Source organism: Callionymus lyra, chromosome 10 (assembly GCF_982586985.1).
Source record: "Callionymus lyra chromosome 10, fCalLyr1.hap1.1, whole genome shotgun sequence".
In the NCBI taxonomy this organism is placed as follows: Eukaryota; Metazoa; Chordata; class Actinopteri; order Syngnathiformes; family Callionymidae; genus Callionymus; species Callionymus lyra.
In genome coordinates, this window is record NC_141827.1 from 15,573,815 (window position 1) to 15,600,094 (window position 26,280).

The window sequence follows — 26,280 nt, forward strand, 5'->3', positions numbered from 1 at the left end:
CTGTCGACCACTGTTATTATGACACCTGATCCAGAAGAGCTTCTAAACCGTGGGAAACCGAAGATATGATTAATGGAGATTTTCCCGGAAAAGAAAATCAGCACCAAAAATGAACCTGTCATCATCTGTTTGGTTGTGTATTATTCTCTGGTCACATTACCAAGCTATCATGATCAGCTGTTGACTCATCCTACTATACTGCCTCCTTGAATCAACTCGTCCAATAAACTACTGCCGCGGAACATATTTGACATCTGATTGTCAGTTTTCCCGGCTGACTGATTTTATTTCAGCCCGTGCTTTAAAAATAGCAGCGTGCAGGTGAAAATCCAAGAGGTCGGATCCGTCTCCTCAGCAGGTGACGCTGGATCTCTGTGACAGGCACCAATGACTGTCATATTTAGGAGGTGAAGTGGAAAATTAAGGGCTAGCCTGGAGAATGAGCGGTCCAATTTATTTAAATCATAGAGATGAACTCTTGACAGCAGAGGATTTATTCCTTTGACTTGCTATGCTAGAGGCCTCGGAGAGCAACAGATTATTGTCACTGGGAAGAAACAGAAAGCATATACACGTGACCCTACGATACAAATAGGCACAACCACTGTTTAACCAGTGTGTAAATTTAGCAGCATGTTTTTGAAACCCCACGATTTTTCTGTCAATTAGGATTAAGCCTGGTGGGAATATTTGTGTACATCGTGTCACCTGTTCAACATTTTGTCAGATTTTAATTCTAGAATCCAATAATTTAACTTAACCCCTGCGTTATCGAAGTGTCAAGGTGATCCCAAGGCCGAGACAACACAAGGGATACCACAAACACATTTGTTTTTGGGCCACTAGGTCACCTTGACCCAGATCTCTTTGGTAGAAAATGTGGGTAATCTTCCTTTTCCAACTTTGTTGGACCAAATTTAAAATGTGATTTATAAATTGACCAGTTTGCCAGGTTCAAAACAGTGGCACTTTGTTTGTAAACATACATATGTAATTTTCGTTACTATTTACCAGTTTATAATTAATCAGGAATCAATGCCTGTGAAAAGAAGCCATTTTGAAGCGTGGATGTCAGCTGGCTCGTCTTCTGAAGAATTTCAAGAGGTTTTTTCGTTTGGAAAAGCATTTCATTTCCAAGAAAAGGGTGACACATTGCGGCAGAGTAGAAAAGAAAGAGTCTGGGTCGAACAGAATGAAGAATCCTTTTAAATTGTTCACCTTTTTAAATTGTCAACTTTAAGAGTGCCAAAAGCCTTCTTAATGCTCAAACACTTTATCTTACCTGATAAACCATGTGTCTCTGAAACAACAACTATAAATGAAAAGGCAGGGAAGAATGATAATCCTTTGAAAAAAAAAAGGGTTAAGAAAAGCCTTATTAGTGGCAAGTGTTTCTATTTTTTGGGACTTGCATAGTGGGGGTCTCGCATCGTACTATTATTAAAGTAAAGAATAACTGCTACCTGTCAGACATACACAAGAGAAGCAGAACACACTCTGGACACGTCCACCACAGGGAACATAAAGACAAAAGGTGTCACTCACACGTATGAACAACTTCAGATTCCCAGATCACCTTCTGTATGTTTTTGGATCAGCACATGGAGACAGGACGCCCAGACCCCGCACATAAAAGGACGCTTTAAGTCCAGCTTTGCCTCGGCTGAATTCAAGCCAACAACCTTCTTGCTGCATCACCACGTCACCATACCTCTTGTCAGATTGTCAAATCAATATAAAACCAGAAGAAAAAACAGGCCAATTTCACCCTCATTCTGCTTTAACTTTACATCTGGCCTCCATGAGGAAGAACTTGTCTCACCCTCTCCAGCACACTCCATCAGTGATAGGATGCTCCATCCCAGGTGTGTGAGGGAAAGGTACCGCAGGTCCTTCCTCCCTGCTGCCATCAGACTCCACAACAAGAACACACCAAGATAATTATTTAACTGCACCTTTCTTGTTATTTTTGTAAATATGATTGTGTATATAATATAGTGCAGATTTATTTTCTATTCTATTTCGATTTTTTCTTTTCTTTTTAATATTTTTTTTCTGGGTGTTTTATTTTTTGGTATATTGCTGTTGTTAAACCGAATTTCCCCTCGCGGGACAATAAAAGGATTCTGATTCTGATCATACAATCCATTCCAAGCTTTTCCATACAAATGACTCAGTGTTCTCTTCTTGCTTCATTCCTGAAATGACGTATTGCTCAAAGTACTGTATAGGAGACAGAATCATGTACGTGGCAACATATACAAAACATTAAATTGTAAGAATATCATTAATGGCATAGCTTGTCCTTCCTTTTGTCTCCCATAACATAGCCATTAACACGTTCCACTAGTTCTTTAAGAGAGATGTTTCCTTCTCTCTAGACTTTAGGTTGTGTGTTTTGAAGAATGAAGTTGTTAATATTCTACATGTGATTAAGTTTGTGACCTGTAGGTCATTCCTTGCCATATTTCTGTCAGCAATGCTCTGCTCACCACAACCATATTCATAGTATAAACACTAGATTTGAGTCCAACTAAACCATTGCAAGGTCATAACAGACTAACTGATGGAAAAATAAATGGTGTTTGCAAACAAGTGAAAAACATTCAACCAATATCAACAAATGTGGCATAACTGAATACAACTATTTACTCAGAGCCAAACTATAGTTCTTTTCAGTGTTGGCAGAAATTCATAATTCATTAAAGAACATAGAAACTCATGAAAATGTTGATTCAGAACTACTGAATTCAGTACATTTTGGTGTTTAATCATTTGTACATGCACTGATTTTTGGTTGAATGTCAAACTGGAAAAACCTAAAGTAAGTCCCCCCCATCACACTGAAAAAATAAATACATTCGGTTTAATTTATTATGGTAGGTTTTAATTTGCTGGGTGTAAAGATAATACTTACAATGCTGTCTTAATAACTTACTATTACACTCAACTTGAAAAAAAAAAAAATAATACATTTAATTAAACCCCACTTTCTATTCAGTTCAGTCATGTTTAGCAGGAATTACACCCCACTAAGTATAAGAAATGAACGTCTTTATTCCTTTTTTTGTCTGTACTAATCTAGTTTTCAAGGGAGTTGATTTATATCATGCCTCGTCACTGTCTCCAACAACCGCCCTCTGTCCTAGAATGGAACCAAAAGATGTTCTGCAGGATCAGATTACAGGACATGGATGTTGAGAAGAAACAGTACAGACAACATTTTGAGAAAAGAGGCATTTTCATCTCGCTGCTCGTCTAAATCACTTTTGCTCTCCATCCGGTGCGTAGGAGAGAACGTGTTAATAGTGATGACTACAAATGTTGTGGCTACATCAGTGTCATGTCATCTTCTATTGGTGGGTTCCCCCACAGCGCGTCATAGATGTGAAAATCTGGGACGTGTAATGATTCACTCCCATCTCTCCCAAAGAACAATAGTTGGAACACACAAAAGAATGAGAACGAGCGTTATTTTGAGTCTTCTGAGAAAACGATGAAGCGATTGATAATCAGTAGACATTGTTGTTTTTTTTACAAGGAATATTCATTAATTCACTAACTCACATTTACATGTATAATTCCTGTGAAGAAACTCTTTAGTCATTTAAATGTTAACTGGACTTCGCAGACGAACGTCCATCATAAGGAGGCAATAGATCATCAGTCGTCTCACTACACATAATCAATCTCGGCTGCTGGAATTAGTTCGTCATGTCTGCTGTAAAGATAATTGATTAATAGATTAAATGATTCAGCACAGCCTTAGATATATCTTTTTGGAATCCAGGTTTTACATCTGCTCTTACTGAAAACATTATCTCATCATTCCATCTCTATGGCGTACACACAAATGTAGATATTCACCCTTTAAATGACACCTCAACGACAGACTCTTCCGCCCCTTTCTTTACCGGAAGATGTCAACACTCTTCAGTCATGTCACTTCATGTTTCTCTTAGAGTCGGTGACGTCAAGTCAAGTCCTTCACCTGTATATACCTGACAATGGGAAGTGGTTCTCACATGGGTATTTATTCAGAGAGGCAAAAGCAAACACCATCTATTCTAAGGTAGTAAAAGTTATCTACATATTTCTGCTCAAGTCAAAGCAGTGTCACCCTTGTATAATTCTTACTCAGATAACACTATAAAGTATATATTATGTCTTGTATTAACAGGCAGTTCCGGTTGGCAAACATTGTTCTTGGTATTACTGGGAGATGGTTCCGTGGATTTCCAGCATGAAGTGGTCGGCGTGTGTTCTCTTGGAGAAACAGCTGCACTCACAATCCTGTAGCCGCTTTGTTGCCACAGATGTCTCTGCAAGTGGTCGAACTGTCCAGCTGTCTGTTTCATGCAAGCCTTTAGAGCACATTCGACTGCAGGGCACGCCTTTATAGAGCCTTATTCTGAGGGAACGGCATATTCAGACCCGAGTCTTAACCCAGATTCTTTTCTATGCCACTTTATCCGGCTCGGTTTCTTGAATGTTTTGCTGAGAAGGGCTTATTCTTCCCAGCATTATCACTGTGAAAAACCTGCAGATTAATGTAATTGGATTGTTTTGTTTATTAAATTAAGAAGGATGAAGAAAACACAAAATGGATTTTACTTCTCTGGCATATTGTCCTTTTTCTAGGTCGTATAAGTATCACAGCCTACTTCTGTCATCGCTTTCCTCGAGGAGATTTGAGTTGTGATAACCTGAAGGCATTTTGGTGGATTGTTTATGGCTAAGTGGTTATTTACAGAACATGACGGTAACTTTTCTAACAATGGCCTTGTGTTGTCACTCACATGCCAATTTTAATCATGAGAACATAATACAACTTGATCAGTCCTGATGGGAAAATGATTCCAAAATATATTTTAAAAGATCATCTGTTTGTTTACCTTAGGTTCTGTCTTTTTATAACAGTATATTACAAAGTATTCAACTGCCCTCTATGAACTGTTTGGGTCTTGTTAGCTTATGTGACATACCTTGTTATCTATTGATGCGATTTTAATAGCACTTTTTCATTTTGATTCTACACTAGTTTACACTTGAGTCACTAAATGCATTTAGCCTTATATGTGGTAAACAGACACTGTTAAATCACCCATACAAAAACATTATATGATAGTATTTCTAAAAAAAAAATCAGTGATGAGGGTTTTAATATGAATACTGAGAGATTGTTTAATTAATCAGAAAGAAACTTTAGAATATTTCGAATATTGAATGGTTGAATTTGTTTTGTAATATTTTGATACTGTGTGGTGCCACTATTGTACCAATATTTTACCAGTATATTGAATGTAAAGTCCTTCGTATTTAACCTTTCTTTTGTTTTGTAAACAAACAAAAAACAAAGAAACTGATCATTTACAGCATTGCAGTTGCAATATTCTGACACCATGGGGAGCCATAAACTATTTCAATATCCAACAGATTGGGCCTTTAACTCCAATCCTGGTATATAATCACTGTACAAAATAAAACGAAAAAGAAAATAGATACTATGAAGTGTTTTCCAAAAATGAATATGTAAAAATTAATATAATTTAAGATACAATTCAAATAAATTAAGATGTCATTTTACAGTTGTAGACCCACATTTCCTGTTTTGTCTGTGTCACCTAGGATTTGAGATTCTTAATTTTTATCACACTGTTTTTGTCCTACTTTTTTCCTACCAATTGTTAAGAGGTTTGTGCCAGCCTTTCACAGACCTTTAACCACACGCTTGATAAACTCCACATCCATCTGTCTTGTTTCCCTCAACAAAATTCAATTCAGTCCTCTCATGTAAGCATTACCGCTAACAGTAATCTATCTTTTGCCTTCTCCGAAACTAGGCCGTCTGGTCAGGTGAGTCCATTACTTGTTTCAGTTTTACCCCCTAGCCTGCTATTCTTCTCTTTAATATGACCATGACCCGGTTCTGGCTAAGACCGCGTTGATGTCCAGCGGTATCAGAGCGGCAGCTGCAACAAACAAGTAAAAAGGTTGTTGAATTGAAAATGACACCCATGGCGACGCTGTGGACCTAACAGACGACTGTTCCCAACATGGCAGTGATAACGTTATTGAAAATGTGATGGCTCTCAGTGGGCAGTAATTGAATGGGACTTTACCAGCAATTCAAATTTATCTTTCTCCTGTTGAAGCTCAGAATTTGCATTCTCAGTTGTATACTTAAAAAAAGCAACTGTTTATTAAGTTTAATTAGAAGGATTAAAAATAAAACCTGAATTTACTCTTAAATAATTGAAGTTTCAAAGTCATACTTAAAGGGCACCTAATGTGAAAAAATGCCTTTAGGTATTTTTGTAATGTGTACATTAAGCAGCAAACCTTATTTTTATTATTCATTTCTAATGTACAAAACAGGAGTTTTAGGGGTATGTTTGAAATTTACGTGAGTCCTTGAATACAACTCGTGTTTTTGTGACCAATCAGAGCAGAGTGGGCGGGGTTGCTTTGACGAGACTTCTTTTGAGCCAAAACAGCGCATTTTAAGTAAGCCGATTTTCTAATGTAAATATCTTTATTAAATGAGAGTTTTGTGCAAAAAGAAACATACTGTTGAGTATAATAGAGGTCCTACAACAATTTAAGAGACACTAAAATCAGCACATTAAGGGGCCCTTAAATGTTCACAATCTTTCGGGCCTTTGCTGTAAAGGTTTTCCATCATTAACAGAAACATTATGTCAAACTTTGCAACATATTTTCACTCATTCAAAGTCACAATAGATTCACAAAGCCCCTCTCATAACCTTTCATTCGCTGAGATTTTCAGACAGGTGAGAACTATAAGTAACATTTTTTAAAGGGCAACTAATGTATTGATTTCCGTCTATCTTAAAGTATTCTTGGACCTTTATTGTACAAAACTATCTTTTTCATTGAAATATTTACATTAGAAAGTGATCTTAAGCCCCGCCCACTGAAGACACTTTGTTTTTCTGGAGATAAATCTTGTTTACGATAACCACACTCACTCTGCTTAGATTGGTCAAGCGATGTTTTGTCATGCAGCATCATCAATCCCCGAATTCTCCACCTCCAACGGAAATATGTAAAGAAATACGTTTTTTGCTGCTGCAGGATAAACAAGGCCCCCCTTATAACCTTTTGTTCGCTGCGATTTCAGATGGAACTTTATAAAGTAATAACTTCAAAACATGGTCATCATGAGGGACTTACTGCATCTTGGTCATGATATCAACATGCATTCCAAGGTGATCTGGTAGTGTAAGGCTAAAATAATTTTAACCTGCTCGTGGTCAGAAATGTCTCCCCTGATAAAGACCCCTTTTTTCACTGGTATTTATAGAGTTCACGTTCAACTAACCACAAACTGTCCATATATAATAATACTTATAATATATAATCCACAACATCTCATCTTCTTTTCCTCAGTCGGATGAACAGTGGACCTTCTTTGTAGACTCCTTATTTATTAATAGTATTTATTATTAAATTGCTACTTCCTTAAAGGGGTCAAGGATTTTGACTATGAATATGTCCATCCGTTCATCCTTTTTCTACCCCTTATTCCCTTATGTGGGAGAGGCAGGGGACACCCTGGACAGGAGGCCAGTCTGTTCCAGGGCACAAAAAGACACACAACTATTCACACACTCATGCCTACGGACAATTTCCCCATGTTGCCAATCATCCTCTGTATGTGGGAGGAAACTAGAGTGCCCAGAGTAAACCCACGCAACACGTGGAGAACATATAAACATCAGCATCATAATGTTGGTGCGACAAGTGGATGTGTGACCGTGGATTGGCGTGTGAGCTATAGATGGTCTTCACACTGCAATGCCTTGATTCAATCAGCATCTAATTGTCCTGAAGCTCATTTACAACTCACCACATCGCCATTCAGCAACCTTGCTCAGAGGCAGAATGACCCTGTTGTGCGCTGAGTCTCGCTGACATGAATTCACTCTGGTTGCTTACAGAGCTCGGCAGGCAGCTGTAACCTGTTGTTGCGCTGCTAGTCACCGACACCCTGGTTCCAGCTTGAAGCACGTCCAGAGCAAAACAGATGTGTTTTCATACGATGCTGCACAGGACTAGAGTTGAATGTATAAAGTAGAAGAGCAGTGCCATCAGAATATTGAATTTAACTTCCTTTTTTTTTACGCATTGAAATTTTATAATTATACTTAATATTTTCTCTATTGAATTTGTTTTAATTCAATCATTTAATTGATGAATTTAAATATCGAAAGGTTGAATGTTGTTTTGTAATCTTTTGGTACTCTGTGGTGCTAGAATTAGACCAACATTTTACCGGCATATTGAATCTAAAGTCCTTCTTAATAAAATTAATATTGAATTTAAATTGCTACAAATTAAAGAAAATATAATATAGAAAATGTTTGAGCAATGGGAATTTAAATATTAACTCTATCAATAAAACAAATCTTTTAAAACCTTTTAATATCAAAATAATTTCAGAAATGATCAGTTATATATATATAAAAACAAATTAAATGCTTTAAAAAACATTTAATATTTTGATGGCAATGATCCAATTTCATTTGAATGTCCCTTTAATGTCCCATTGATATCCTTGTTACATCTTGATAATTAAAATGAAGTATAAAAAAATATTATTGGGTTGATCTGTGCATGATCTCCCGAAAAGTACTTCCAGCTAGTTATTTCTATAGGGGAGTTCTTTGGCTACTTTTGAAATTTGTAGTTATTTTGAGCTATTATTTATCATTCTCATGACTGAAGCAGTCATCCAACTGCAAACAAAATTTCCATATCCAGACACGGTTGACTTGCTGCCATGTTTTTATGTTGAATATTAAGTACAACTTTGACTTTTTATCTTATGTTTGTGCAATGAATCTCACACTCAAACATTAATATTATTATAATGTTTCTGTTATGTCTACTATAGGTGTGTGCACTTCTGCATGGCTCTGCTTAAACATTAACCAAAAAATGTTGAACATATGTCGAGCAAGTGACGCATGAAGAGATCCGAGCTTTTGAATACAAAGGAGTCCCGAGTCGATGGCCGTTGTATATTGGGCAGGAGCATCCATGCAGGAGGATGAGCCTGTTGTGAGCTAATTTGAAAAGCCATTAGTCTGTTAGATGATACTCATATTAATAATCCTTATGACTCTCTGTGGCACAATACACACACACACAGAACTACCGAGCGCGCACACACACAGACTTACACAAGCTCTTGGAGTTGAATGTGAATACACACTTGAGTCTAAATTCATTATATGCCGCTCCATCTTACAGACACATTATTTCACAGTTACAAAGTGATGGACAAGCTTTCATTACCATCCGTTTCATCTCGCCACCTCCGATTCCTATTTCAAGGAAATGTGTACATTAAATGTGGCTTCGTTCCAAGTTACTCTTTGTATTCATCAACGACTCCAGTCCATCTGTTTATAAGTGTTTGTGTAGTTGTGACAAATAATGCTCAGGAACTATTTTCTTGACCTGTACAGAGAAGTTGGGAGCTAGAACTCTTTTTGGTGTGTATGTGTTTTATGTTTAATAGCACATCAGTGTATCAACACAGTTGCATGCAACACAGCTTTATTATGTGTGTGTTTGTGTGTGTGTATTTGTGCACGTATCATATGACTGGGGCGGTGGATGTATCTCCAGAGCCAGACCCTGCAGGGTGAACACGCTGTGCTCACAGTCGGCCTGCGTTTTACCAGCAGTCTCTATTTACACCGTCTGCCGTGCTGCTGAAACCCACATTGATATCTTGCTACAATGGCTCCGGCAGAAAAATAAGGGATCAATTATTATTAACGGGGTTGCATGATGATTATGATTGTGTCATGCGTGATCTCCTGTAAATAATGGTTCAGACTCTGGCTAATCATTTCTACGTCAGTGTTTATCAGGAAAAGGAATACAGGAATTGTTGTCAAAGTAATTTCATTGGATGATCTAAGTTTGATCTTGTATAAATGCACTATTTTTCTATTGAATGTTTACTTTTGCTTCCAAAGTATTTAAAAATCTGACTCCAATTAGCTGTTTTATCTGTAAGACAAAGTATTTTGTTTTATTTTGAAATAACAGAAGCCATTGTTTTTGAAGACGGCAGAGGAAACAAGTAGTATGCATGTAAAAGTGACTGTTCTTGTGGAAATGCTAGCCTACACTGAGGATAAAAATGATAGAAGCTAAATGACACGATACACATTTTTCTAATGTCCCTTTCGATATACATGTATGTCGCCATATCGTCCATCACTAGCTCCAAATATGAAACACATGCACAACACCATACTTGGCAGCACTAACTCACATATTCTTCCACCGATGACTACAAACATGTCTCTGGAAATTTCTATCACAGCTAATTTTATACTGATTATTGACACTTTGAAAAAAATATTTACTGGCTCTGTGTCAAGCATTATCTATCTAGCTGTGGTATTCCAGTGTGACTGCTAGAAAAATAATAATAATTTAAGTAAAATTTTATAATAATATTCATTCACCCTTCCTCCTACCAAGTGATTTTAACGGATCAGACAGTATCTATTATATAAACGTTTGGCTTTAGAAGTTGCGGGTTCAACACTTTACACTCCTAAGGGTGAGCTGGTGGCCACGTTGCTGCCTACTCCCATCAGCGTGTGATTGTGTGTGTGTATTTGGGCATTTTTGTATCATGTGACTGGGGTGGTGAATGGGTAGAAGATTTTGCTCTGGTGAGAAACACCTGCTTATTGCATAAATCTGAATCTAAATCATTTGAAAGTGAAAATGGCCTTATATGAAGAAGCTTGAATAGAATCCACTGCGACCCCTGGTAAGGGAAGAAGCGGCAGAATACGAAGGAATGTTGTTCCTTAAGAAAAGACTAAAATGCAAACTGAGAAACTGAAGAATACCTATAAACATTGTGTTAATTTGAGTTTATAAATATTGAAGATAAAAGACAGTTTGAGCTAGCTATTAGCTCATTTATTCTTCTGATATAGTTTATAAGCTGTTGTTTTTTCTACTGCTTGATTCCTTTTACTTTGTTTATTTGCTAATGTTTACTAAGCCCCAGAAGTTAATGTTTGGAGAAAGTTTGAAGTTAAGGAACCAGGTTCTGTTCATCATATTGAACAGTTGGTATCATCCCTGCAGCTCTTAACCATAGGTCATAGAAAGCCAGCGATGGCTAACTTCAGTCATTACCTTCATATTCCTGGATAAAACTTAACTTTCTCTACATGAGTCCTTTCATGACAATGACTAAAGAAATTAAATTACTGTTTACGAAGCAGATTATTGTTTACTGGACCTAGTTTTAGGCCTAATTCATATTTTGAATTATCGTCTAAGAAAGTTATCATCAGGATGGGAGAGATATAAATGAACTGTAATAGGTCCATTCATGATTATTATTAATGCTATTTGTTTGACTAAAGGGCTTAACTCAGGCTGTTGTTTCAAATAAATAAGTATTCTCTGAATCATCCAATGAATGAAATAAAAGAATTAATGTAATTGAAAAAACACACTCAAAGAAAATAATGACTGCGGCACTGCAGGGCCGACACATTTATTTATATAGTTGAGTGAATACAAATCACAGTCTCATGATTAGCCCTTTGACAAACCCACCGGGTCATTATACAGTTATTTGGCCATTATGTACCGAGGTCCATTTCACTCTTTTTTAATCTGTTCCCTATAGGCTTAGCTTCAGCCACAGATTATAAATGAGAGAAGATTTTAATTTAATTGACAACAAGTAAGTAAGAAAGTAATGATTTTCCACCTAAAAAAACGAGCGATGTGACCCAGCGCAACCAAAGCAGATGGTTATTATCTACATATGAATAGACATTTTAAATGAATAGTCTTAAAGAACTTAATTAGAGGCTTTGCACTCCTGTCAAAGTATGGAATAGTAAACAATAACACAGTATATATTAAATGTAGTAAACCTATTTATCTATTAAAGGGGAATTTAATCATTAAAAGGGAAGCTTAAAAATAAATGATCACTCAATCGTACGTGGCTGAAAACCTCATTATAGGGGTTTAGTTCGGCTGTTCTTATATTTTAGCATCGACCCAAATGTCACGGTTACGTTTTCTACAGTGTCTTACAACCAACTTGCCTCTGGCAAAATATCTCATCCTCGCTGTGCTTTCTGCAAAAGAGGTCCAGGACAAAATCCACGTCTCAGGATGTGCAGGTCGAGGGTCAAAGCCAGTCCGTTTGTGTCTCATATTTCCAATTAACTTTTTTGAACAATGGACCTTGGACCATCGGGAGGTTGAAAGTTCTAACCTCAACCCTTGGGCCACAAACCATTTTTTGTTTTTTCTAAACTCTAAAAAAAACTCATATTTAAGTGGGTGACATCTGCAAACAATCACCTTTTTTCTATGATGATAGATTTAAAAATATTTCAGATACATTTCTAAGGAATTGACTGTTGATTGTTTAGCTGCTTTTGAAGAAAAAACATTCAAACACTTTTATGATGAACCTGTGTGCATAAACCTCTTCAATTAAATGCCTTGATGGTGTTAAACATCTTTCACCAACTGTTGAGTCAAGAAGACCACTATTGTAAATTGTGAGGGTTAAGAAAAGAGAAGACCACCATGGTGGTTTAACCAATTTGGATGAAGATAAAACAGCTTGAAAATTGACTACTGATCTTTTAGTGAAGGTTTTATAGGGGATTTAACCTTGATCATGTCAAGGGAAATGTACCCCCATTAAATTCAAGCCATTTGAATCACTTACATATTATTGTAAGGTGGCGGAAGACCCCCATGACATTTTAAAGTAGACAAAATTGCTTGAACATTGCCATGTGTGAAGATTACCTTCCAGAAATACAAATGGGTCAAATATCAATTAAGTTAAAATCACATTTATAACATATTATATAAGGATGGTTTCCAGAATGGTTTCAGCTCCTTTTGGCAATTATGAGTCCCCTAATCCGCCTTACTGTCTTCCCTCCTCCCTCCCTCTCTGTAGTTTTATTGGGTTCAAATGTATTTTTTTATATAGAAATATACCAACAGCAACCCATGAAGGGAGCACAGACCACACAGAGCAGTTTACATGTCAATAACAAGGATGCACTGTAAGTTTAATAACATGCAATAAAGCATGTTGAGATGTTGAGCAGTGAGATATGAGCTCTTCGTGTGATGGTTAGAGGCTGTATAAGAGTCTTATAGCTGTCAGCCTAAAGGAGCATCAGAAGCTTAATCCGGGGGGTGATGAGTCTCTGAAGGTGCTCTCCATCTGCCGCACTTCTGAAAGGAGACGGCGCGAGGGGTCGTTCCTCCCGATGCTCTGTGGCCTCCTCCTCTCCGTCACCTCCTCCACACACCCCTGCTCCCAAGACACTCTTTTTCAACAGCTTGTTCTGTCTGTTGGTCTCTGCAGCCTTCGTGACCCTTCCAGAGGTCACCACTCACAAGCTGGAGTCCGACTCCCAAACCACGTGCTTTCAAAGTTTTCAAGTAATTAGTCTGAGTTTTGATTGATTTTCTTGAAGTCTAAAAATGTCAGAATAAAACCGATGCTTCTGCATATGTGAGGATTATTGATGGTTTAATGAATGATTAATATGCTCTGTATATGGTTTGTTTATATCTTCAGTCCTGCTGGCCTCTGTAGTTACCAGAATTGAAGATGATGATTGAGAAGGTAATACTTGTAAAGAATATATTGAATTTAAGCAGCGTTGAGGCTGAATTTCCAGATGGATATTCACCTGAATGTGAAGAAGCCTGGATCAGTTCTTTTAAATCCAAGATTCTCCTTCTCAGTGGGAGAAGACACAGATGGAAGTTCCCAAGTATCTTGTGTTCTGGTTTACGAGTGAGGGCAGGATGGCACTAAAAAAGAACATTTGTTTAGGCAGGTGTTCTGATTTAAAGACTAAAATGATTAACCCTTTATGTTTATTTAACCAAGAAAATGTCTTTTTTTTCTATGTGAACTAGTTCAAAGTTCAGTTCACCAATTTCTAAATGAACTAGTTAAGTTCATAGTTCGAAATGTTCACCGATCCAAGAACAAGCTAGTTCTTTGGTCTTTTTTCAATATGTTGCTACGAGCTCTTCCTTTTTTTAAAATTATTGCCAGAGCCCATATTTAACCAAAGTCAGCAATTATTATACCTGTGTTAACATTAAACTACGCCTCAGATTTCATTGTCATATCAGAAACAATCTAAGATTTATTGTCATTATCATAAAAAACAATGGAGGAAATGTATGTCGTGGAATACAGTGTAGAATACAATGAATTAGTTGAAGATAAATAAATAATGGCACATTAAAGTGGGCAAATAATAATTAAATAACTTAAGAGTTTATGACCCCATTTTGAACCTTTTAAGGCCCAGGTTAACATCGTTGTCTATTCAGTCCATTAAATCCTCCAAGACCTTGTCACAGAACTCGCTTAAATGATTCTAAGAGGAATCCTTGATACTTTGTCTGTCGGCTTAATGCCGGCGTAGCCTCGTCGTGCTGCTCTTCGTTTTGATGACGTAAGCGTTTGTGAGCCACTGGCGACTGGTGTTGCCAGATTTGGTGTTTTCCCTCTCTTCTGCGTCCACCCCTAAACCTCTTCCTTTTCTCTCCATCCCCCCTGTCTCTGTTATCCCTTTCAACCTACCAAGAGCAGAAGAGCAATTCCACTGAGTCACGTTCTGCTTGAGGTTTCTGCCTGTTAAAAGATTGTTTTTGTTGTAGCTACTGTAGCTGCTTGTGATTGGCTGGGATCTGTTTTTCTCTTCTCTCCTATAGTGCTATTTAAAAATTGATTTTCCAGTCCAGCGAGAGGACAGTGAGGTAAAAAAAAGAGTAAACTGTTTCCCCATTCATCTTCAGGGGTGGGGGGTTTGGCAATCGAAGTGATTTCCGGGCGGCCTTCATCTGATCTGTTGGATTTCAGTGTGAGAAACGTAGCAGATGTTCGCCGAACATAGAAAATGGTCGAGTCCAGGAACAAAATGTAGCCATCAGTCACTCTCTAGGACATGGCAGCTTATTTTCTGTTCAGCAATCTCTCATTACAGCGTCAGCGATTGACTCCTAAAACAAGGTGAGAGCAAGAAATGTAGACGGACATCTATTCGTTTGAGTAAATAAGAACTGATTGAGTTTTTGTCTTGTGCTTGTTAAGCTTTCGTAACACACCATGCTTTAACAACTTCTAATATTTGACACTCCATCTGTCTATTTTAGCAGATGTATTGGATGCTACAAGATCTTTTGAGTGTTATCTCATCAATCTTGTGCAGGACAAGGGACAGGATAGTTTGATTTCAAAAACGGTTCCTAATTTTCTTCTTTTTTATTGGCTTCACAGTCAAGTGTGTTTACCAGACTTGTCTAAAGAACCCATGATTCAATACAATCAACAGTAAATCCTGCTGCATTTAAAATACTATAAAAAAATTAATCATTGTTATAATAATAGATAATATATATATATATTTTTAAACCTTTGTCATATTAGTTTCCATATATTTGGTGAAGTATGTATGATGGGCAGTCAAGTGGTAGTTATGAGGGTTTTTGTTTTTTTTAGTCTTTAAGCTGCTACAGTATGAAAAAAGAAAATTCCGAATCCAATACCTTAAGGCTGTAGTAGGTTTGTATCCATTGGTGTTAGCATTAGCTAAGTCACCTTCAAAGAATCTAAGTAAAAGTTTCTTCTTTCTTGAAAAATACAACATAAATCTGAACAAAAAACTAAATTTTAATTCTCTATGAGCCTCTATTTCATTGCCACATTCTCAGTTTCTCACACTAACTTTAGAACTGTGTGTAGATAAGAGTATATTTATATAACTATGGTTAAGTTTGTAAAACGAAACTATGACAGAAGGGACTTTTTCCTCTGAGCTTAATAATGCGGATTTTCTGACTCGACTGTTTTTCTACTTTTGTAAATATGCTGATGTTACATTGCATATTTCCCCGCTGTGAATGAAGAAGTTGTGTCATCACTTTATCTTAGCCGAGTGTTTATCGCATACATTTGCACGTGTTCTTGTGTGGTACGATTGTGTAGCACCTGCATCTTCACGGTACTGAATATTAAAGTGATTTTCTTTACTCAATGATAACTAGTGCTATGTTAAGAAAGGGTGTGGGTGTCGGAGGTTGTGTTGCTAAAAACTATTGGAGCTTTGTTTATTGTAATTAAACACTCAAGCAATTAAAATACCTCAGAGAGTTTTAGATATTATATTTCTCAGTTATTGTTTTAGCCTGACAACCCAAACTAGGATATATAAATAGGCGCAATCTATTAGCTATTTTGCAGTTTTTAGCATATAAACTCACACAGTATCCAGAAAGGGTAGTGGAGACCCATATATCTGAACAGTAAAGACGAGGCACTGTGGTTTTGTTCTTCTGAATGCTTCTCTGATGGGAGGTCTTCATTTTGTCTGCATATTGAAGCCCTTTTGTAGCTGCTTGACCTTTGGGTCTGTCAATAGGTGTTGGTGTATTTCTGTGTTTGGGTAATTTTGTCTTGACATTTATGCCCAAAAGGTCGAAACACTCTTGACTGTTCATTTGATCCCTGCTCGATACATTGAACCAAGGCATTGTAGTTGGAGCTTTTACATATTTAGAAGTTTGTCGACGCTCATGGCGCAGACGGTGAACTTCTTTCCTTCTACTGACTCCTTCAAGAAACATCTTAAGACGTTTTTATTTGTTCAGGCTTTTCCTTGATTTTCTGGAACTCCTGTTGTGTTATCAGTTTTATCTTGATCTTTAAAGTATATACTTTATTGAATATTGTTTTGATTGTTTAAGCGCTTTGTGAACCTGGTCTAGAAAAGTTCTATACAAATAAAAATTACTTACTTACTTACTTACTATTGAATTCTGCCGTCCTAAAAACCAAAACATGAGATTGTTGCTGTTCTAGAAAACTGAGTTATTGCCAGTGTTTGCTGACCCGTAACTAGAGCAGCCATTTTGGCCAACGTGGATGCTAACAGTCAAAGCTAACGTTGCTACAATAGGATCAGACTGTTGAATTTCTGTAATGCTGTGAACATTTTTAAAATATTTAACAGTTTACTAACTAATGTATACAGTCTGAATCATTTTCTCTTGAAGAAACTCAGATTAAAGTGATGGTTTACCCAAAAACATCATTCATTTTCAACTCACCCTCGACTAAGGGTTGGGATTATTATGGGAGTAATATGTTCCTTTTTAGAATTATGGGTGAAAATACAAGTTAATTTTAATGTAGCGACTGGAGCTCAGTGGTTATCATCTTAATCTCCCTCCAAAATGCCACACTTAAAAACATCCAAATACCTTTGTGGTACTCTGCAATATCTATCTTGTATTAAAGCCATGACAAGAGGAATTGTAAGCGCTCGCGACATTTACTCAGAGTACTTCCTGTATCGCTAGTTATTCTTTAAGCTTCCACTACAATCGAGCTTATTGCCTTATTTAAGTTTTTCCCGGAAGACGACGAATAGTAGGACAACTGAGCTCCATTGAAATGAACATACATTTTTGACTATTACTCTATAAAGGAACAGATTACTCTGAAAATAACCGACCCTTTGTCGACATGAGGGCGAGTAGAGAATGAGGAAAGTTTGAATTTTGGGGAAACTTTTTGTAGCAGAGTTCTGCAGTTGACCCTTTGTTTTTTTTTTGGGAGGGGCAGTTCTTTCCAGCTTAGAGGACCGGACAATCACATTGTTGTTTTTCAGGGTGTATGAAGGGGCGACTGGGGTGAGGTCCCCTGCAAACAACATTGACCTGCTGGGCTTTTCGCTTCACTGGCGGACCATAAAACACACATCCTCTATTTAGAAGATGGTAGAGCCAACTCTGATCTCAGCCTCTTCCATTCCAGTTGTGCTGGTCCTGTTGGTGACAGAGTTGGTGACAGACTAGCATGAACCAGGCTCTAGAGCAAGGGTCTGTCAAACCCAATTACACAAGGGACCACATTTTTTTTGACAAAACTGTAACAGGTACAAGTCAATCCATCTTAATCATCTTTTACTTTGTCCCATCAAGGGACCTTGAATGGAAAATGAATCTAATCAGATTTTGAGCCGGCGGGCCACATGACTTGGCGGCCAATTCTGGGATGGCCATGGGATTGACACATGTGCCCTAGAATCAGAATTAGAAATCTTTATTACCATTATTAGTAGATAGGGTCTACTAATTAGGTAACTAACTAGGTACTATTCCCGGGCTGTCAAAACTTCTGGGGCCACACAAGGGGTCTAACTGGTTCGTCCCTCCTACTGGAGGTTAAGGCAGATTCACCATTAGTTAGAGGGGTACGCACTTATCAGTTGAGCCTGACTTTTTAAGTTGACTCTAACGTCATGAGGGTTGTACTAACTAAAATAGTTAAAGGGCCTCTTTGTCCCGGTCTGCTCGGGAATAAGCCTGAGACCTTTCATTAGTATTTGGTCTTCATGTTTGTGGTCTTAAGACTTTCACTCAGAGGCAACTCTGCTAAGTTAACACAGGTTTAGTTCTCATTTATTTACGGATGTGTATTTATTTCAGCTGCTCTTGTACTTTAATAGATTTTGCATGAAATGAGCTCTAAAGAGAACTTGTGCAGGATAACTATGAACTTGTCAAAGGAACATAATGAAACACTGTTCTGTTTTAAAACCTTTAAATATTATACTTCTCAGATCCTTTCCTTCTAAAAGAAACTCTGAAACGAAAAAAATACATTTATTCACCACCTTATTATTGTCAGTGACAAAAATAACATCAGTGACAACGACAAAAATACAATCAACAAAGACACTAACAGATACAGTAGCAACAACAACAAACACAGTTGGTAAACAAACATTCTGCTCCGTACATTTTTATATCACAATTTTCAGAGGATCTCAAACGAGACGGGGATTGAATGAACAACGTAGGAATGTGCGGGGTTCACAAAACTTTACGACTCTAATTCTGATCCGACTTGTGTAGCACTGCAGGTGTTATAAAAGAGACTAGAATATGGATGAGTGGGAGAAGGCCGTGATTGAAATGTGCTAAAGCGAGACGGTGCCTTTGTACTTCCCTGTGAGGTGTGGGAGAGAAAGTAGGGCAGAGAGCAGTTATGTCGAAAAGGCAAAGGTAGGAACCGCCTGACATTTTCTCCCCAAGTCTGAACCTTCCGCCAGGTTTACCCCTGGAGGTTCTGGCTCACAATCGCTTTGTTTTTTTTTAACCCAGTTAGTTCTTCTGTACGGCGGTTCTTTCTTCGGCTGTCGGTGTGTGTGTGTGGGGGGTGTGTGGCAGATCAAGTTCTGTTTTTTGTTTTTTTTAAGTAAAGCATGAAACAATAATAGTGACACATAAATGCTTACCATTTGAACTCTCTTTTTCTTTCAGGAAATCGTCTCCCGCACCCGTCCATCCTGAGGAATGAGCGGCCAATGTAAGTCCTGACCCGTCACGGGCTTGTTTGACATGTGTCAAAAACCTCTCATTTTCGTTCACTCCGAAAGAATATGGAACTATAAATGTATCACTCACCGGCTCGACACATCCTGCAATCAATCGTCTTGTTTTCGTGTCACTTTCGTTACGTTTTGCCTTGTTAGAAAAAAATCACTGCTTAATCTTTGCCATTGTTTATGGTTTTTTCCATCAATCAAAGCAACTTTTAATCAACTTTAGGAATAGAAAATGTTTTTTATTTGACGACGCCGTGATTATGGTTTTAAAAGTAAACTAAATCTCCAACTTTTGTCGTGTTTTTTTCTGTTTAAAATCCTCCTTGTTGCTCGGATATATTATTGAGCGCGTAAAAAATACATATACGTGACTTAGTGTATGCGTAGAAAAGTGCTATATAAGAAAGAGACATTTACCATTTAGCCAGAGCGGCCATTTTGGAAAACATGGATGCTAACAGTCAAAGCTAAAGTTACAATAAGCTACAATAGTAAGTAAGTAAGTAAGTAATTTTTATTTATATAGCGCTTTTCCAGACCAGGGTCACAAGGCGCTTAAACAATCAAAACAATATTCAATAAAGTATATACTTTAAAGGGCAAGATAAAACTGATAACACAACAGGAGTTCCAGAAAATCAATAAAAAAAAAGTTATTTTTTCCACTTAAGCTCAAGGAATCCTGATAAGTCCATTTAACTTCTTTATTTTTTAAATGATTAATTTGAGTAAATGACAAGTTCAACGTTGAGGACATTTATACTTGTTTTTAAACATGAGTCAACAACCTTGATTTGTCGTGAAAGTCTGCGGAAGAGTCGCCGGCTTCCCTTTTTAAAATCAAATTTAATCAGATTTATGGAGCAGGAAGTTGTCGTCCTGAACTCTGAGACCTTTTCAATAATGAATGTGAGATTTAGCTGCTTATATTAAAGAGGCTTTACTTTTTTTCTAAAATACAAATCTGCCAGGAAAGGTCAGTTTTCGCTCCTCGTAGAGATTTAAGCATCTCTGTGTCATTATATCATTATTTTGATACATATTTTTAGTAACAAATGCATTTTTGTTCCTTCTATTGATTGTTCGTCAAAGAATAGAAGCAAGAATCATGAACACAAGTAACATTGTTTTTACTCTCTTCTGGTTAAAAGTTGTGTTTGTGCTATCCCTTGTGTTATCTCAGGGTCAAGGTGACCCAGTGGCCAAAAAAACAGATGTCTTTGGGATATCCCTTGTGTTATCTCAGGGTCAAGGTGACCCAGTGGCCAAAAAAACAGATGTCTTTGGGATATCCCTTGTGTTATCTCAGGGTCAAGGTGACCCAGTGGCCAAAAAAACAGATGTCTTTGGGATATCCCTTGTGTTATCTCTGTGTCAAAGTTACCTGGTGGCCCAAAAACAAATATGTTTGTGGTATCCCTTGTGTTATCTCTGTGTCAAAGTTACCTGGTGGCCCAAAAACAAATATGTTTGTGGTATCCCTTGTGTTATCTCAGGGTCAAGGTGACCTGGTGGCCCAAAAACAAATGTCTTTGCATTATCCCTTGTGTTATCTCTGTGTCAAGGTGACCTGGTGGCCCAAAAACAAATGTCTTTGCATTATCCCTTGTGTTATCTCTGTGTCAAGGTGACCTGGTGGCCCAAAAACACATATGTTTGGGGTATACCTTGTGGTATCTCAGGGTCAAGGTGGTCCATTGGCCCAAAGACTAATATGTGTGTGGTATCCCTTGTGTTATCTAAGGGTCAAGGTGACCCAGTGGCCCAAAAACAAATATGTTTGAGGTATCCCTTCTTTGTGTTATCGCAGGGTCAAGTGACCCGGTGGCCCAAAAACAGATATGTTTGTGGTATCCCTTGTGTTACCTCTGGGTCAAGGTGATCCATTGGCCCAAAAACAAATATGTTTGAGGGATCCCTTGTGTTATCTAAGAGTCAAGTGACCCGGTGGCCCAAAAACAAATATGTTTGAGGTTTCCTTTCCTTGTGTTATCTCAGGGTCAAGTTGACCTAGTGGCCCAAAAACAAATGTCTTTGCGATATCCCCTTGTGTTATCTAAGAGTCAAGTGACCTGGTGGCCCAAAAACAAATGTCTTTGCGATATCCCCTTGTGTTATCTAAGAGTCAAGTGACCTGATGGCCCAAAAACAAATATGTTTGAGGTTTCCTTTCCTTGTGTTATCTCAGGGTCAAGGTGACCTAGTGGCCCAAAAACAAATATGTTTGGGGTATCCCTTGTGTAATCTAAGGGTCAAGTGACCCAGTGGCCCAAAAACAAATATGTTTGAGGTATCCCTTCCTTGTGTTATCTCAGGGTCAAGGTGACTGAGGTTTAGGCATCTCTGTGTCACTCATTGCATTCTATAATTTATTTGATACATATTTTTAGTAACAAATGCATTGTTGTTTCTTTTATTGATGTTGTTCGTCAAAGAATAGAAGCAGGAATCATAAACACAAGAAATACTGTCTCTCCTACAGAAATCTTCTGGTTTTGTTCGTCAAAGTTGTGTAAATCTTTCCTTCAGCCACGTGTGTGTGTCGGGTGTTCATGCATTCATGGGCAGGTGTGTCCCCGCAGACACCTCCGCAGACCCATGTGCACACATAGATTTCCACTTTCCCACAGAGCCAGGGGTCCTGCCAGGCGTGGATCTGTGAAGAGGAGATAACTGAAAGCTCCTGTCTCAGGTCTCCCCAGGGCTGGAGGATGAGTGTATGCATCACATCAGGCGCATGTATCAGACCCGCGGGTCGCACTTCTCACCAGCTTCTCTGCTGTAATTGACCATGAAAGGTACACGGACATGTGATGCTTGTGACGACGACTCAATCGTATGTTTTTTTTTACAGTGGACGCGAGACTAAAGCTGGACTTGGCTACGGTAGCAACATCTGTTGCTGAGTAAACCACACGACAGTTTTTTTGGTTGCAGAAGCAACTTTAAAAAGGAACAGTGAACAGAAAGAGGCTACAAGATGAAAAACATTTCGGCATAACATGCTTTTAAAATCAACCTGAAAATATTTTTTACAAATAAATCATGATACAATCTTCATGTAAAACCTTTGTTATTACAAACAGTGATGAGATTACCTGTTCAAATCTTTAAAATGGAGGTTTAGTATGACTAGTTCTTGGAAAAAAAAATTGTTTCAGCTTTGTGTTGTGTTGTGTTACAAAAGAGACATCACAATATGTATCTTATATAACCATATCTAGGCAAAATGACTCTGGCATACCTTTAATTAATATATATAGTTGTTTTTTTATTTCTATATACTTTCAGCTTATAAACAACACTGCAGTGTAAAGCCTGTTTTTGAACCACAAGCTTTAACCCTTGTGTAACCTCTGGGTCAAGGTGACCGGTTGGCCCTAAAACAAATATGTTTGTGGTATCCCTTGTGATATCTATGGGTCAAGGTGACCCGGTGTCCAGAAAACAAATGTGTTTGTGGTATCCCTTGTGTTATTTCAGGGTTAAGGTGACCAAGTGGCCCAAAACAAGTGTGTTTGAGGTATCCCTTGTGTTACCTCTGGGTTAAGGTGACCCGGTGGCCCAAAAACAAATATGTTTGAGGTATCCCTTGTGATATCTCTGGGTCAAGGTGACCTGGTGTCCTGAAAACAAATGTTTTTGTGGTATCCCTTGTGTTATTTCAGGGTCAAGGTGACCCGGTGGCCCAAAAACAAATATGTTTGAGGTATCCCTTGTGATATCTCTGGGTCAAGGTGACCCGGTGTCCTGAAAACAAATGTGTTTGTGGTATCCCTTGTGATATCTCTGGGTCAAGGTGACCCGGTGTCTTGAAAACAAATGTGTTTGAGGTATTGCTTGTGTTACCTCTGGGTCAAGGTGACCCGGTGGCTCAAAACAAATATGTTTGAGGTATCCCTTGTGTTACCTCTGGGTCAAGGTGACCCAGTGGCCCAAAAACAAATATGTTTGAGGTATCCCTTGTGTTATATCTGGTTCAAGGTTAGTTTTCTCTGGGCTCTTGTCTCTTGAGACAACACAAGGTTTAAAGGTAGATTTTATATTTATTTGGCATAGTTCATTTGTGTTGTTTTTAACAGACACATATTTTGCACTTTTCTGTTCAGAGTTAATTGAATTAATTATTCTAGCCTATCGGATGTAAAGCACACCAACACACTTGATTAAAATAGATACAGCATCCTGTGACAGCCAGTCTTACAGATAATGAAAAAGGAGGCGACAGGTCGGTCACACGATGCATCAACATGCATTGGCGGCTCAATAAATGTTGACCCTTGCGTCACTTAATCGACTGTTGCACCTCAATATTCATGCATTAAATATCATCGCTGGATACGATCGGGAAGATAAGAAAATCAATCCGGTGTGGTTCATAAAGTTTCCTAACCAATATATACATGTTTCTGGATGATCTTCAGAAAAATGTATTGTAATCCTCCTCCTTCTTTCCATGGGATTTTCAAACGTTCCCTTCTGTTTGAACGTTTGTTGTTTAAATCCCTGAAAAGCAAGTATGAAGAGCAGATTTCCCCTGGAGATTAGATGTGTTTCTCTGGGCAAACAAAAAAAAAGGGTATTTTTAGATGACTCACTCAGGATGAAACATTTGTTAAATGGATAGGTCTGATGCTCGGTGGCGAGCACACGGCCCACTCACGCTGAGAATTGAACATGCAAAAGAAAAAATTAATTATTTTTCCTTGCGTGTTACTATGCTGAGGTCAACATCCTCTCCACTGCGATATCCTGCCGTCAAAGATCCGCATTACCTGCTCCAGTGCAGACGAACCGGGTAATGAGGTTTACACCCTGTGTGTGGAGGACAACCGGATTATCAACCGTGTTAATAAATGATAAATCACAGCAAGACGTTTTTATTATGGGATGGTAAAAAGAGATGCAAATTACATTTAGGTAAATAAATTACACGGTTTTTACATTGAAATAAAATGGGGTTGTTGTTGCCCATGTTTGGTTTGTTTTTAAATACATATAATGAAAGAACATTGGCAACAATAACGTTCCAAGGTCACTTTCAGCGGCTCGTCGTGTATAATGTAGTAGATTAAATGATCATTTTGAACGACAATAACTGTATTTCTAACAGATACGGTTGTGCTTGAGGAAAGATTGTATTTCATCACTCTGGGGTTGGCACTTCCTTGGGACTGTAGGGTTCATGTTTGGGGCTAGTCTGGTAAATGTCAGGGCTCAGCGTCATATAAAGATATATATATATATATATTCACACGTCCCACCTCAGAGCCTCCAGCTGGCTTTACCGCCGTTGGTATGGCAACCGCTCATCCCTGTGACTTTGATGTGTTCGTAGGTTGACAGACAGCCATTAGGGTATTATTGTGACGTCACACAGAGATTGTAAGGCACAAATACAGGGTTGACCCACTTGGCATCCGGGTTGGACCGAGCCGGTGCCCCTCTCGGGCCACCGTTCACAGCTGTACAGGAAGTGGTTCCTCACCCGCACACCCTACAGTAAGGGGAGGATCGCCGCCACGCTGCTTCCCCTGCAGGGGTCAAGCATGCGTGACCTTTTTAAGACAAGGCCAGGACTTGTCGAGTGATTGAGGGACTTTTTTTGAGGAGGGTGGCGTTTGAGGCTTATCCCACCGGCATCTCTAAAACCTGCTCGGTCTTGCTCACCAGTGGGTGGCGGCACGTTGCTCGTGCACATGCGGTGCAGAACCTCACAGCTGGACTTCACAGGATGAAGCCATGAAGGGGACTTTCAGAGTTTTTTTCAGGGCTGTCAATCCTACAGAGCTTTGAAGATTCATACATCCCTTGATATGGTTTCGTACCCAGAGCACTTTTATACCTTGATTAAAGCGATATTCTGTGTTAGCATGTAGATAAGCATCAAACATTTAATGATCATTTTATGACAGATTTTAAGACAGTTTTATTAGAGCTTGAAAATGTATCAAAGCTGTTATATAAGGCATGTTCCTATGTAACTATAAATGTCAATCTACACTTTTTTTGTCATTTTGTCAAGAACATGTATGGGAAGTTTTTAAGTTAAGTTTTTATGAGTGCAGACAGAGCACATCATACATACAGTATTTGTATATCATTTATGTTGGAACCGATTAAATAAATATATAAGTTATAAGTTAAAATTATAAAGTTATAAAATAAGTTAAAATAAATCAGACCAAAATGGCCCATATGCACAATGATGGTACCCAAAAATCCAAAAACAATCAACAACAAGATATAAAACCAAATTTGTTAATGACATTCATAAAAAAAAAAACCTCCAATTTGGTTTGTGACCCCTGTTTTAAACACATTTGGTGCGGGTACTATGACTCCTGACTATTTCAAAAAAAAAGGAAAACCATTTCTCCAACACACAACTAAGAGGTTGAGTTCACTGAGAGGGGGTGAGTGAAATCTATGGTGGGGGGGGGTTGTGTGTTTCAGATCGTAATCCCCTCAATAAATGAGAGACCCATATATTGTATTAATTCTACGAATATTAAATGAATAGAAACTTGGACGTTTAAAGGTTTGATGTTGACAAGTGGACAAGGCGATGGAATCAAATCGTTCATGTGTTGCTCTGTCATGTTTATTGAAATATTCTTGGTGACGTATTACTATCACTTTTAAATAGATAATCTCAGAGTGAGTTAGTAGAAAGTTTGATTTTGATTTATAACTTTCTTTGAGACCTACACACCAAAAGATCGGACTATTCTACGCCAGTGAGTTTAATACACAACATCGCCTTTGCACTATTTCATCATCGCTTTAAGCAACT

The 26,280-nt window shown here is 38.1% G+C and overlaps 1 protein-coding gene across 2 annotated transcripts in view; it reads left to right on the forward strand.

Annotated features, from left to right (window-relative positions):
* The window catches only part of dlgap4b (discs, large (Drosophila) homolog-associated protein 4b), a 103,924-nt gene that overhangs the window by 47,708 nt on the left and 29,936 nt on the right, over window positions 1-26,280 (forward strand). For both annotated transcript variants that reach the window (XM_087800407.1, XM_087800406.1), the window contains exon 3: window positions 19,420-19,465. The gene's annotated coding sequence lies outside the window, so the exon portion shown is untranslated. The remainder of the gene's footprint in view (window positions 1-19,419; window positions 19,466-26,280) is intronic.